Source organism: Natrix helvetica (genome assembly GCF_964273705.1).
Source record: "Natrix helvetica genome assembly, chromosome: 4".
Lineage (NCBI taxonomy): Eukaryota > Metazoa > Chordata > Lepidosauria > Squamata > Natricidae > Natrix > Natrix helvetica.
Window position 1 is genome coordinate 143,431,723 of NC_138550.1, and position 14,173 is coordinate 143,445,895.

General features: G+C 39.8%; 1 long non-coding RNA gene across 1 annotated transcript; it reads left to right on the forward strand.

The window, feature by feature from the left end:
- The first annotated feature begins 311 nt into the window (after window positions 1-311).
- On the forward strand, window positions 312-13,842 carry LOC309390821. The gene is made up of 3 exons (XR_014175182.1): window positions 312-334; window positions 13,169-13,643; window positions 13,736-13,842. It is a non-coding gene; the product is annotated as an uncharacterized lncRNA (long non-coding RNA).
- Window positions 13,843-14,173: the final 331 nt, after the last annotated feature.

A 14,173-nucleotide genomic window follows, 5' to 3' on the forward strand; every position in this document is an offset into this window, starting at 1 on the left:
AAACTGGCTCTCATACCTGGCTTGATAACAGCTAAGTGAAAGGATCTTGACAAGATAACAAAATAACTGAATATGGGCCAGTTCAGATCACCCAGTTGCAGTAGTTAGTGGTTAAGTCACAGGGCAGACCTAATAGAATATGCTAGCATTCTAACCAGCTTCATTCCCATAATTAATCTAGAGCTAAATTAATTCTTCCCACACAACCAGGTTATGCAAATTGCTTCCTGGAGAGTATGAACAAATGTATTTTCCCATATCTGAGTCAGATAAAGTCACCACCTTGGGTATTTTTTTTTTCTGTTTTACAGGGTCCCAAAAGAGGCAAAACAAGGTATGACTTCACAAGCCCTTCCTTCTCGACCTACAATAATGCTAATTTCAATTGCATCATCATGGTTTTTTTTAAATTTTGCTCTGGCAAAAATATCCCAGCACGTTATTTCTTAACTTTTGACAACTTGAAGATGTGTGGATTACAACTCCCAGAATTGCTATGCTGGCTGGGGAATTCTGGGAGTTGAAGTCCACACATCTTCAAGCTGCCAGGGTTGAAAAATGTGTTCCAGGAAATGTTTTATGTAGTGGTTGGGAAACTCAGAATATGGCTGATTCTCAGCTGACCAGGTGATAAGTGATTTCTAGCTGTTGGCACATGGCGGTAAGTCAATGGCCTGAGGAAGCAGGTGATTAAACCAGCCATTTAGTACAAATGTGGCTTATGAATCAACAATGCTATGCAGCTGCAAAAATGACAAATAATTTTAGACTAGCTCAGTGAAAGCACAATATTCCACTCATTGGAGGTGATAATCCACTTGTCCGGATAAGGCCCCTCCTCAGATACCACATCTTATATTGCAGTGATGGCTAACTTTTTTGCTGTTGCGTGCCGCGTGTGTACGCACCCATAATGCAATGCGCATGTGACACCCCCCGTGTACCCACCCCTATGCATGCACTTGGGACCCCTGTGCTCCCCACGTGCATGTGTGCATGACCCTCCCTGCGCCCCATTTTGGCCCTAGTAGGCCTCCCTGCAGCCTCCTGGAACAAAAGACGGGGCGTGGGTGGGCCCCTTAATCCTATCCCCTGTGCATGCACACATTCCCCTCTCCCCCCCACATGCATGAACATCTCCCGCATGTGCTCCGCCCCCCCACGTATGTGTCGCAGAGACCCGAAAATCAGTTGGCCATTGGGAGGCATGTTTGCATGTGCGGCAGAGCTGAGCTGGGACGACGGCTCGTATGCCCAGAGAGAGGGCTCTATGTGCCACCTGTAGCACGCGTGCCATAGGTTACCCTTCACAGTTTTAATAGAAAGAAGGACTAGGGGAGACATGATAGCAGTGTTCCAATATCTCAGGGGTTGCCACAAAGAAGAGGGAGTCAAACTATTCTCCAAGGCACCTGAGGGTAGAACAAGAAGCAATGGGTGGAAACTAATCAAGGAGAGAAGCAACTTAGAACTGAGAAGAAACTTCCTGACAGTTAGAACAATTAATCAGTGGAACAGCTTGCCTCCAGAAGTTGTGACTGCCCCAATACTGGAAGTCTTTAAGAAGATGTTGGATAGCCATTTGTCTGAAACGGTATAGGGTTTCCTGCCTAGGCAGGGGGTTGGACTAGAAGACCTCCAAGGTCCCTTCTAACTCTGCTATTGTATTGTATTGTATTGTATTGTATATAGGATTCAGACAAATTAAAATAGGTTTAGTAAAGCGTAATGGGAAGGAGTGTCAATTTGGTGTAGCAGTTTAACATAACAGGCTAGAAGCTGGGAAATCGTGAGTTGTAGTCCCACTTTAGACATGCAGGCAGTTGGGTGATTTTGGGCTAGTCCTCCTCTCTCAGAAGGAGACAATGGCAAGCCACTTCTGAAATCTTGCCAAGAAAACAGCAGGGACTAGTCGACCGTGTCACTGGGAGTCCACACTTATAGCGCAAACACATAAATGGGAATGTATAGCATTTTGTCATGAGGTGGGCTCTGGATTCTCCAGCTACAACCCTTCTGCACCTTCCCAGTCTTGGAGAGATCCTACATAGTACAGGTAGTCCTCTACTTACAACAGTTCATTTAGTGACCATTCAAAGCTTTAACGGCATTAAAAAGTGACTTAGGGCCTTTTCGCCCCAACTTACCATCGCTGCAGCATCCTCATGGGTCATTTGATCATCATTCAGATGCTTGGCAACTGACCCATATTTATGATGGTTGCAGTGTCCCAGGGTCAGGTGGATCCCTCTTTGTGACTTTCTGACAACATCATTGGAGAAGCCAGGTTCACTTAATAACCATGTTACTAACTTAACAGCGGCAGTCATTCATTTAATAACCGTGGCAAGGAAGATCGTAAAATGGGGCAAAATTCATGTCACTGCCTCAGTGGTGGGTTGCTAACTGCTTTGCTACCGGTTTGCTCATGATCGCGGGCGCGCTCGCATGCGCACACGATGCTTCTGCGCATGTGCAGAAGCGTCCGGGTGGGCAGGCGGTGCCTCCTGCTGCCACCGCTACTGTTGGGCCGAACAGCAACCCACCTCTGAACTGTCTCACTTAGCAACAGAAATATTGGGCTTGATTGTGGTTGTAAGTTGTGACTACCTGTATACTGCTACCACCTATCTTGCTCCAGAAAAAAACAACAACCTAGGCACTAATTTACTTTGAGGCTAAAGAGGCAAACACCTCCAACCCCCACCTTGCCTCTTCTTCCCTTCCAATCGTTGGGGGGGGGGGGGGAATCCAGTTCCAGTTCCAAGCCGGGAATAAAACGGGGACTGCTTAAGAAAGAAGGTCCATTTATTGATGGGCAGAACCAACATACACACAGGGTGCAGGTTGTGGGACAGCTGACAAATTAGTTTGATAAGTGCAAGGATTTTTATACAATTTCTGAAATGCTGCTGTCGGTTGTGCAATGTCTGAAATGCCCTTAGGAGACTCTGCAATGTAGTGAGTTCTGTGTCTTTTGCTAAATGGTAGTGGGTTAATCCTATTACGTCCTAAAGCAGGGGTGTCAAATTTGTGGGCCGAATGCGTCACATGCTGGCCACGCCCATCTCCATTTTAGTGAAGGAGAAGAAAGTTGCGATATGTCACGTGACGACATGAGTTTGACACCCTTGTCCTAAAAGGTCATGGCCTGTTCTTAGAATTTGGGTGAAGGATAATGTAAATTTTAATCCCATCCCTGGTGCTGAAGGTCTTTTGTTTGTGAATAGGTTGTCCCAATTTTTTCTGAATGGGTACAAAATATCTCTGGGGCTGTTGAGAAAGACTGAGTCTGCTTTCTGTCTTTAAGAACATGTTTCTCCATTTCTCCCTTTGGGGAAATATAATATTGTGTTTCTTTTAATATTCCCCCAAATATTTTATTCTTTGGTGGGGGTGGAGCTTCCAACTCTTCTGTGTAGGCTAAATAAACAGAAAGGTTGTGTGCTTAAATTAAAATCCTTGCAGGGAGAGAAAATAGAAAAGAGTTCAGTAGGAAAGCGAAGTTTCTAATGCATAGTTCAGACACTACCAAGGTTAAAAACCGAAGAAAAAGAATTTAAAAGGAAATAAAACAATGGATTCTGTGAAACTTATCTCAGGGCCTAGTCTTCCAGATAGGAAAACACACAGGAAGAACCAAACAAACACATTTTCAACAGGCCAGATTATTCTATAAACTAAATCCAAAATCCAGATCTATGTTTAGTGCCATTATTCCCCAGGATGCTGTGTTTTTCCTGCTGTTTTATGCCTAGGAATTCAGAGAGTTACTCTTTTCCTCATGTGGCAGAGAAGATACAATAAAAGCAATGTAGGGCTTCCTCCTCTTTAAAAAAAAAGCGAACAAAACACCGTTTAACCAGAAAAAGGAGGAAAAATTCTTGCTCCTGACGGGTTGCTCAGTTTCCTGAGCATTAATGGTCTCTGCCCTCTATCTTGATTGGCATATTAGATTTGACTGAAAAAAGTTCGTGGAATTGCCGCAAACACTTTTCTTTTGAAAGCCACCTTACTTTGGTGTGCAAAAGGAGATATTCAAACTCCTCATCATTTCCTTCACAAAGCTTGTGAAAAAGTCGGTTGTTCAAGGCATTCGACTTAATTTTATTCACAGCGTTAATGACGTAACGTATAGACTCATGCAAACGGCCACTCAAATTTTTTGAGACAAGGTGCTGTCTATGAACGACGCAACGGACAGTCATAACTCCAGGTACAACCAATTTTAGATGAGCTTGAAACCCGCAATATCGTCCAACCATGGATGCAGCTCCGTCGGTTGCACACACCACAACGTTTGTCAAAGGGATGTTTTTTTCATTTAAAAACTCTTCAACCTTTTTAAATAGCGAAGAACCTTTTGTGTCGGTGGCTAAATTTCGAACAAATAACAGTTCTTCCCCGATCTCTTCATTCCCGTTGATGAAACAGACATAAGCCAATAACAAGGCTTCATTTTCACGAATCGTTGACTCATCAATCTGCGTCACGAATTCTGTACTTTTCAAGGTGTCAATAAGCCTTTCATCCACTTCAGCAGCCATTTCATCAATTCTTTTTGATACGGTGTCATTGCTCAAAGGAATCGAATGCGTGAAAGTGCTTGCGCTGGGCCCCAACATGGTGGCAACAATCTGTTTCACTGCTGGTAAAATCAGCGTTTCTCCGATGGTGTGAGGTTTGCCATATTTTGCTATCAACAAAGATACTTCATAGGAACAAATGAGCCCCTTGTCGGTGTTGAGTGACGATTTTCCAAATAGCTTCTGAACAGTGCTGCGATCCTCAAACTTGGCCTTTAAGGATTGGAAAAACGATACCGGTTTGTCGGCTTTATCCAAATGAATTCTTATCAAATGGTCTTTCAGTCGGGAAGGCTTCATTGCTTCATTTGAAAATGTTTTCTCACAAAGAAGACAAAACGGAAGCTGTACATTGGAAGGAGATGGAATGAATCCCAATTTTAGGTATTCCGTCGAATATTGGCGACACTTCCTCTTCTCGGCCATGTTGAGAGGTCTTCGAAATGAAAGGCACTAACTGCAAATTAAATTTTTGACTGCACTGGAACACTATAAAACACACGTGGACGTCGATAAACCTAGTTTCAACAGTTACGTTGACATTGCAGCTGATATCACAGGGGACAGCCACTCAGCATGCAATGTTTCGAAAGAAGCGCTCACCCCTCCATCACTGCCCATTCTGGCCAAGGTGCGCCACTGTATGGGTAGAGTGATAGAGGCTGCTGCGGAATGTGCATGAAGATGAGCAATGCGTATTCACGTATGTACGGCGTTCTGTACTGAAGCTAGCTGGAGGAACATTTTAAAACACAGTTCAATCCACTAATAGCGAGCGATCTGATGTTTTTGTACGACAGACATACAGCGGTTCACTGTACGAAAAAAGTCCCAAAAGTGTCCCCAAAACGTCTTGCTCCATCGCCCCCATATCGCCCCCCTTCCGTTCCTTTGCCCCTTTTTGTTCCACCCCCCTCCCCCGAAAAATGAAATCGCCCCCTGGGGAGCGATATCGCCCAGGTTAAGAACTACTAGCATAGATGATTATCCTAAAATAAGATGCACTATGGCAGGGGTGTCAAACTTGCATTGTCACGTGATGTATCATGACTCCCCCCCTTCACTAAACCGGGATGGGTGTGGGCAGCATGTGACGCATCCAGCCCAAGGGGTGCGAGTTTGACACCCCTGCACTATGGAAATAAAGAACTGGATATGGTTAACTTTGGAACAAAGAAAGCTGGGATTGCAATCTTCAGGAGGATGTCATAGAAATGTTTTCAATCATGCCAACTGAAATACTGCGAATTAGCTCTTAAATTACAGGAAGATGGATTCTGGTTGAAAATTAAGAGAAACCTATTAGTAAGAACAGTTCAAAAATGAAACTACTTCTCCTCTTTCACTGGTTGTAGCCAAGGAAATATGGACAGCCATCTGTCAAGGATACTTTCCAATACTATGATTCTATGCTATGAATATACTTATTTCTGAATAAATATATGTTGAATTGAGAGAGATAAGATCTGGTCAAAGTTGCAGTCAATCTGGTTGACTTGTGGCCAACCATGGTCTGTCAGTAGAGTTGTGAGACTAAAATGAGAAAAGATCATCTTTGGAAAATATTATTATTACAGTAGATAATTACATCACAATATCAAGGGATATAAAAAGATATAGAAGAAGAAAGAAGAATATACAGATGCAGAATAATGGCAGGGATTAACATGAAAGGGACCGAATAACCTGTAACATGGGAGGGGGGAATCAAAATTTGAAAAATAGCAAGTACAGTGGTATAATCCTTGTGTGTATGTGATAAATGCAAGGTTTGGATGGCAATACTATACCAGCCATCTTGCATACATACGGGAGGGAGGGAGGGAGGGAGGGAGGGAGGGAGGGAGGGAGGGAGGAAGGAAGGAAGGAAGGAAGGAAGGAAGGAAGGAAGGAAGGAAGGAAGGAAGGAAGGAAGACATATTTCAAGATAATAAAACAAACTTATAGGAGGAGCTCTCCACTATTATATCAACCATTGAATTGAGTCAATGGTTTTTATCTTGGCTCTGATCACTTTTTTCTCCTACTCTCAATTATGCTTTCAAATATGCATCCTTCTCCAGAAGATCTCTTAAAAGCATACTTAACTTCAGTCTGGAAAAATAAAGCATATTTTAGGTTAGAGGCAACATCTTGAACATCTGGGAGCATTTGTGAAAAGCTCATTCTAATTTCTCTGTATTCAGTGCTGTTTCTCCTTTTCTAACACTAACAGTATATGTCTGCTTGATGAAAATATTCTCTTCTGAGACTTCTTTTGAGTTTTCCTGAAGATGGTGCCAAAACACGATGCAAGAGTTTATAAACAGAAGGCAGGGAAATTATATAAACCTTCACAATCCTTCTACCATATTTTTTCTTTCTGCCTGTACATCTATAAGACTGACACCCAATGGAAGAGTCTTTTGTAGCAATTGGCTATCTTAAGTAATGGATTGCTCATTATAATTTGTAAAATATTGTTGCAATTTGATAACACCTTTGTTATTAACAGCAGTGTATTTGTAGATTAATACATAGAAGCTATAGTACTATTAATAAGCAGACCAGTTGTTCATGTTTTAGCCCCCAGTCCCCTAATCATCTTTGTTGCTATTCTTTTCACCCTTTCTAGAGTCTCAACATCTTTTTTACATTGTGGCAATCAAAACTGGATGCAGTATTCCAAGTATGGTCTTACCAAGACATTATAAAGTGGTATTAACACTTCTATCCCTCTGTTAATGCAGGCTAGGACTGTGTTGGCCTTTTTGGCAGCATTGAATTTCTACTTAAGTACATGGTTTATTGAACTGTGTTCATGAATATTCATAGGGAAGAAAAAAATATAATGCTCAAATAATAAATGATATGTATTTCTGAAAAATAGGAGCGTGGTGGCTCAGTGGCTAAGACTCTGAGTTTGTCGATCAGAAAGGTCGGCAGTTTGGTGGTTTGAATCCTTAGCGCCGCGTGACGGAGTGAGCTCCTGTTACTTGTCCCAGCTTCTGCCAACCTAGCACTTTGAAAGCTTGTGAAAATGCAAGTAGAAAAATAGGAACCACCTTTGGTGGGAAGATAACAGTGTTCTGTGCACTTTCAGCGCTTAATCATGCCAGCCACATGACCATGGATACATCTTTGGACAGCACTGGCTCTTTGGCTTTGAAATGGAGATGAGCTCCACCCCCTAGAGTTGGTAATGACTAGCACATACATGTGAGGGGAACCTTTACCTTTTCATTTCTGTAAAAGATGGGCCTTTGTGTGGGGTTTTTTGTTAAAAAGGGGTGGGGCTTCAATAATGCAATTGTAAAACTTCCTTCAAGAAAGAATGGACTTTGTGGGAAAAATGAAATTTGGAAAAAAGGAAAACAGTGATAGAAACTAGAGTGATAGTAAAATCACTTCAGGAATAGAAACTCTCATCCCCATATGCAAAGGTATTAGATAAGAGATAAATCTCCCAGCTGAACAAATCAAATGTGGATGTAAAACAATGTGGACACTGCTTGGAAAATAATTGTGTCTGAAATATTCCAGAGAAATTTGTAGATTTATGCTAATGGAAAGTAAGAAAAAGGATGCTTAGTGAAGTGATAAAGTGAAAGGTGCTGTGGAAAAGAAAAATAGGCATCAATGACAATAATTGTACAGTGTTATACATGTTTAGAAAAATATAGCTTCAAATTATATAATTAAAGAGAGTAAGGGAAGATTAAGATTTAAAACATTTTAAAGGGGGAAAATGGAAAGTGAGTAAAAAGAGCTAAAGTAGGAGCTTCTAACACAGTGATTTTAAAATTGAGGGCAATTTTTCCCAAGGGAGTAATTTGGACATATGGAGGGGGGCGGGGAGAATGGAACAATTAGTCATTCCTTGTTTGTGACTCAAGGATACTATTTGGGACTGCTGCTGCTGAAATGCTTAGGTAAAAAAAACAATGTGGTTTAAACAAAATCCCAGATAATTACATTATTTGAGACTGGGAAAGGGAGTAATTCAGAAAATTGTGATGTTGGTGTGGTTCATATACATCCCCCTTATCTACAGCCTGCAACTTCTGTTCGTGGATTTATGAATGGATTGTTAATTCTGTTTTGCTTCCTGTTGGATTGTATGTATTTTTCCCTACTACCCTACCCTGCTGTTCCCTACAACAGCATTTGGTGTTACTGAGAATATTCAGTCTACACTGAAAATAGTTTTTATCCATGCATCCATAAGTGTTTTTCTTACAATTTTCTGGATAGTTTCCCTGAGCATGACAGTAACCTCCTTTTATGAAATATAAAGAGAATTAAAATGTCTTTGTAACATCAGCCATCTTAACTTGGTGTCCCTCAAGATGTGTTTAAATAAAGCAGTGAAGCGGTAAAAATGTGGCTGAGATTTCTCAGTATACTATTTGACATGGTTTGAACTGAATCTACAATGAAACCTAAGCACTTTTATAGCAGTCGATTGCCTCTGATGAATGCAGGTAAGTCCCCACCTTACTGTATATCCTAAAGTCTGGTGACTTTTCTCATTTTTCAGAGCAATGCAAAAATTGTCTCACATTTTTTAATCAATAAAAAGTGACAGATGCCTATTTACAGCCTATTCGCTGCTACTTCGTAAAATTCTATTTCCTAATGGTATGAGTCACTCTGGTATTATTTGGTTAAAAAGCCCAACATGACTGTACACTTAGTGGTGAGAAATTCCCTTACTGGTGTCCCTGAAATAATAAAAACAAAATAATGTTTGAATACACAGCTTAAAAAAGTACAATTACCAAGGAGACATATTTTCAAATCATGTTTTTAAAATAGTATTTGGTTGAGAAAGATATAAAATGCCTATGCACCAGTGATGAAATTATTATTTAATTGCTTTAGAGAAAAGGAAAATTCAAAGGTAAGATTTGAATTACCTATAAGGCAGAGGTGTCAAACTCAAGGCCCAGGGGCCGGATTTGGCCCAGGGGTGCTTAGATGTGGCCCACAGAGCCACCCTGGAAACAATAAAAGACAGGCCCATGGTGTCTTTGCCAGCAAAATGGAGGTTGGGAGGGCCACATGCATCCCTCCTAGGCCCCGTTTTCAGGCGTAATGACCTCTTTTTTTTGCTTGCGAAAGGCTGCAGGAGGCTGTCACAGCCAAAAACAGAAATTAAGAGCCCGTTTTTGCTAGCAGAGCGCTTGGGCCACCACAGGTATCCTCAACAAGAGTGACGTCAAGCTGGCCATGCCCACCCTGGCCACACCTACCCCAGCCCCCGAGGTCAAACACAACCCTGATGCGGCCCTCAATGAAATCGAGTTTGACACTCCTGTTCTAAGGGATAAAGACTGAAAAGTATATAAGGAACATCATGATAAGCATAGTGAAATAAGTGGTAACATGTACTACAGCAGATCCAGTGATATAAAACGAGGATTTGTTGACACACATAATCATGAACGCTGGATGTCTATAAATATATGAATAATTTAACTATGTTCCTGGATTGTCAACAATCATTTTGATAGAATCTTAAATCTTTGAAATTCAGATTTAAGATGAATAATAAATAAAAACTGAATGGATTTCCAAGACCTGAAAGCTGGGTAATTCTGACAGCCTGGTGTGAAAATTGTGGTTTCAGATTGATGATACAATGTGTGAGTATGGCATGTCACTGGGCTAGAGGTTGTATGCTGAATGTCTGTGGTTTCTACAAAGGGCAAAATCAGGGTCAAGTTGAACACATTGTTTATAAGGGAAACAAAATATTGCAAAGTAAAAACATTTCTGTTTATTGTCCTAGGGAGGTGGCCTGTCTTTCTCCATAATACTTCGTTCTACTTGGCTGGCTCTAATATCTTACCCAGTCAGTCTGCATTCCATAGCCACCTAATTAATATCTTCATTCCTTGTTGGGATAGGTTTGGGATTCTAACATTACATTGTCATTCCTTAAGTTGTTTTACGTTTATGCAAATTTCACTACCCCAAAGACTCTAAGGACTTTCCCTTCATCACTGGTAGTGCTTGAGTTATGACTGCACTTGAGACCAGGATTGCTGTTGCTAAGTGATGCAGTCATAAAATGCAGCATCATGTGACTGCATCACTCAGTGATGGCAATTCAGGCAGTTGTCCTTGTAACTCAAGATGTGTGGCTTGTTAATTGGGAAGTGGAGGGAGACCCAGGTAAGGAGAGAGTTCATGTAACCATGGCAGTGCTACAATGGCCAGAACTTTGAGAACTGGTCATAAGTCTGTTTGTTCAATGCTGGTGTAACTTTCAAATAGTTGCTTTAAGAATGACCATATCTCATGGACTACCTGTAGTATCTAACCACTCTACAAAAATGCCCTGGCATTTTATTGTGCTATATCACTATGATGTCATTTACATCTCACCATTGACATATACGTGAAACAACTTTATGTTTTTCTTAATTGGCAAGTGTTAGGATTTCCCCTTAATTCAAAAGCAGCCAGCAGCAGTTTCTATACTACTGACAATGCTGTCAAGTAGCCCATAGCCAAGATTATATTGATAATTCAGGGTGGTATGGGCAGAGCATCTGCTGTTTTCAGCAGATGTGCAATTGTGGGAGACTATTATGTCTCCTAGCAGTATGGTAAAGGATCAGAGTCCAAGTCAACAAGCCTGCTAGGTAGAGCACATGTATGAGGTGGTGTCTTATCTTTCTTTACACACATCATTATACCGTTGAAAATTGTCCACACTGGTTGTTTAGCTATATTCCTCGTGGCTGGTGATGCTCAGAGGCATCTGAGCGTGTAAAAAAGTTTTGTCCTGAACATGTTAAATCAAAGTATATACAAGGATCCATACCATAATTAAGCCTGGAATTATAGCCGTAAATTGTGCCAATTGTTAAGGTGGTCACTGTTTGTGACTGATTTTACAACCTTTTGTATAGTGGTCGCTAAATGAACCCATTGTACCCAATGGCCACCCCCCAGAAACTGGAAGTAAATAGCATCTGGGCAAAAAGTCATAAATTGCAGTCATGTGGCCACAGCATACTGCAAATGGTTTTTAAATGTGGTCTGATTGCCAATAACTCAAAATGCGATCCTGTGGAGGGGCAGTGACTGTTGGCACTTTGAAATGGGGTTGAAAGCAACTCTGGGGACTAACTCAGCAGTGGAGAAAAACCGTTAGCCATTTACGTATTTTGATTTGACAATGCCAGTTTTGTGACATAAATAGCAATACTCATCTTCCTAATAAATCCAAAAACACTATTAAAAATAATCAGAGCAAGGGAGTATTATTACCCTGCAGCTTTCCATAATTTAAGCTGCATGACTTGCAACTGTTATAGTTTCAACTTTCAAATTGTCATGCATGCAGAATGAGGCCTAGATTATTAGCCAGAGGAGCATAATACTGAGGCATTTTCGTACATTGAGTCAATGATTTGGCCCTAAAGATATTTTTATTAAATAAAAATTACAAAGTAATTTGATTTGGTAATTATAAATTTTAATTTGGCAATGAAATATCTGCAAAAAACAAACTCAGATAGCACCAGGGCCCATAATTTTAGTTTTGCTACTTAGCCTGCAGTATTTTTCATTAATCAGAACAACAACATTCGGTTTTATTACTCATTGACAGGTAATATTTCTTCAAGATACTATCTGTGACTATATAATTTAGGAAATCCACACCCAAGTTACCCAAAACCTGTTCCTCATTTTTTATATTCAGAATAACAGAATTGGAAGGTGATCTTGGAGTTCCTAGTCCAGGCCTGTCAAACTGGCGGCCACGGGCCAGATGCATCACGCACAGGCCACACCCACTCTGGCTCCACAAAGGCAAAAATGTTACGATACGTCATGTGACGTGATAGAATTTGAAACCCGTGTTCTAGTCCAACCCCTGCTCAAGCTGGAGACCCTATACCATTTTAGATAAATGGGTGTCTGATCTCTTCAATGTTGATCAGACAAATTATTTCCTCCTTGTTTCCATGTTGACTTCCCTTTGCTTCTCTCTATAGATAGCTCAGTCTGTGGAGTTGATTTAACAAAACAACACTTGCCTTAAATAAATCAAGATTGAATGACAAAAATTCTCACTGCAAGAAACTGTAAATACCTATTTGAGGTTTTTGAAAACTTAAGATATATTTTCATATACTTTTCTAGCAATTTTATGTATCTGCTGTCCTGTTCTTATAAAAGTGCATATGCTAGCACAAGTGCATGCGTATTAATACTTTTCTTCTTGACATGATAAAAACATTTATCATTTTCTTCCTCATAGCAAATATAGCAATTCTGGAGCTCCTTCTTACTCACTAATTACTAGGAAGATACTTACAACATGATTGTACTTATATATTCATTCAAATACTGATATATGTGCTGTGCGACAATTGCTACTTCCTTGTTTCTTTTTACTAAAAGAAAAAAATATTGATATTACTTTCTACTAAAGATTTTCTTTTTGTATTAGTCCTTGTTATCGTTCAATATTCTCTACTTTTTCTATCTTCTGTTTTGTCATCTTCCAGTGGTGTATTTATTACATTTATATTGTGTCATTTTCGGGGAGCTTATAGATAAAGAGTCTTTTGTTGTTTTAGTTTCAGAATTTCAGAATTTCCCCAATAAAGGTTGCTTAGCCAAAGTGAACTCCTTGATTGAAGATTTGAGCGGTGGTCTTCTGGTCCCAGTGTAACATTTTAAATAAAACTCAAACTTACAGGCTTGATCCTATCCCGAAGCCTAAGGAAGAGCTAGAATCAGAAAGACATGCCATTGGTTTATGTATTGAAATAATTGAAATAGAAATATTTAAATTAGACAAAAAGAGTTATGGATTTAACTTTGTTCAAAACGAATTGGAAATCCTACTGTGTGGCAGTGATGAACATATTACTGCTAAGGTTGATAAAACATTATTGATGAATTGGAAAGTGAGTATGTAAAACATTATATGATTCAGTGGGCAAGGAAAAAGTGGACGTAATGTGAACTTGAATAATGGGAGAATATGTGGACGAAAGGTTTAAAATTTACATTAAATTACAATTTAAAACAAAAATGTTATAAGGTCATGTATTGTTGGTATTTAACACTAGATAAGTTATCAAGAATGTATAAAGGTACTCCAAATTTAATTTAATTTAAATTAAATTTTGTTGTATGAGGTGCAATAACAATAAACTATAACTATAAACAAATGACTGTTGGAAATGCAAATGTAAAGAAGGGACTTTTTATCATTTGTAGTGGGCATGTGATAAAGCAAAGAAATATTGGAATAGGATTCATATTCTAATACAGCAGGTTCTTAAAGTGAATATAAAGATAAAACCAGCAGCTTTTCTTTTGGGTTTAATGGAAAAAGACTTGGGAAAAATTTTGGAACGTTGATGTTATATATGTTGATGGCAACGAGATTATGTACAAAAATGGAAGGACACTTTGCTTCCCACAATGGATAAATGGCTGCAAAAGTTGATGGAGTTAGCAGAGATGGCTAAATTGACTGCTTTCATAAAAGAAAACTAATATTGTTTCTACTTGGAAATTGCTTCTGGACTTTGTGCTTGAGGTGGAAAAAAAATGAAACTTTGATTTGGGTT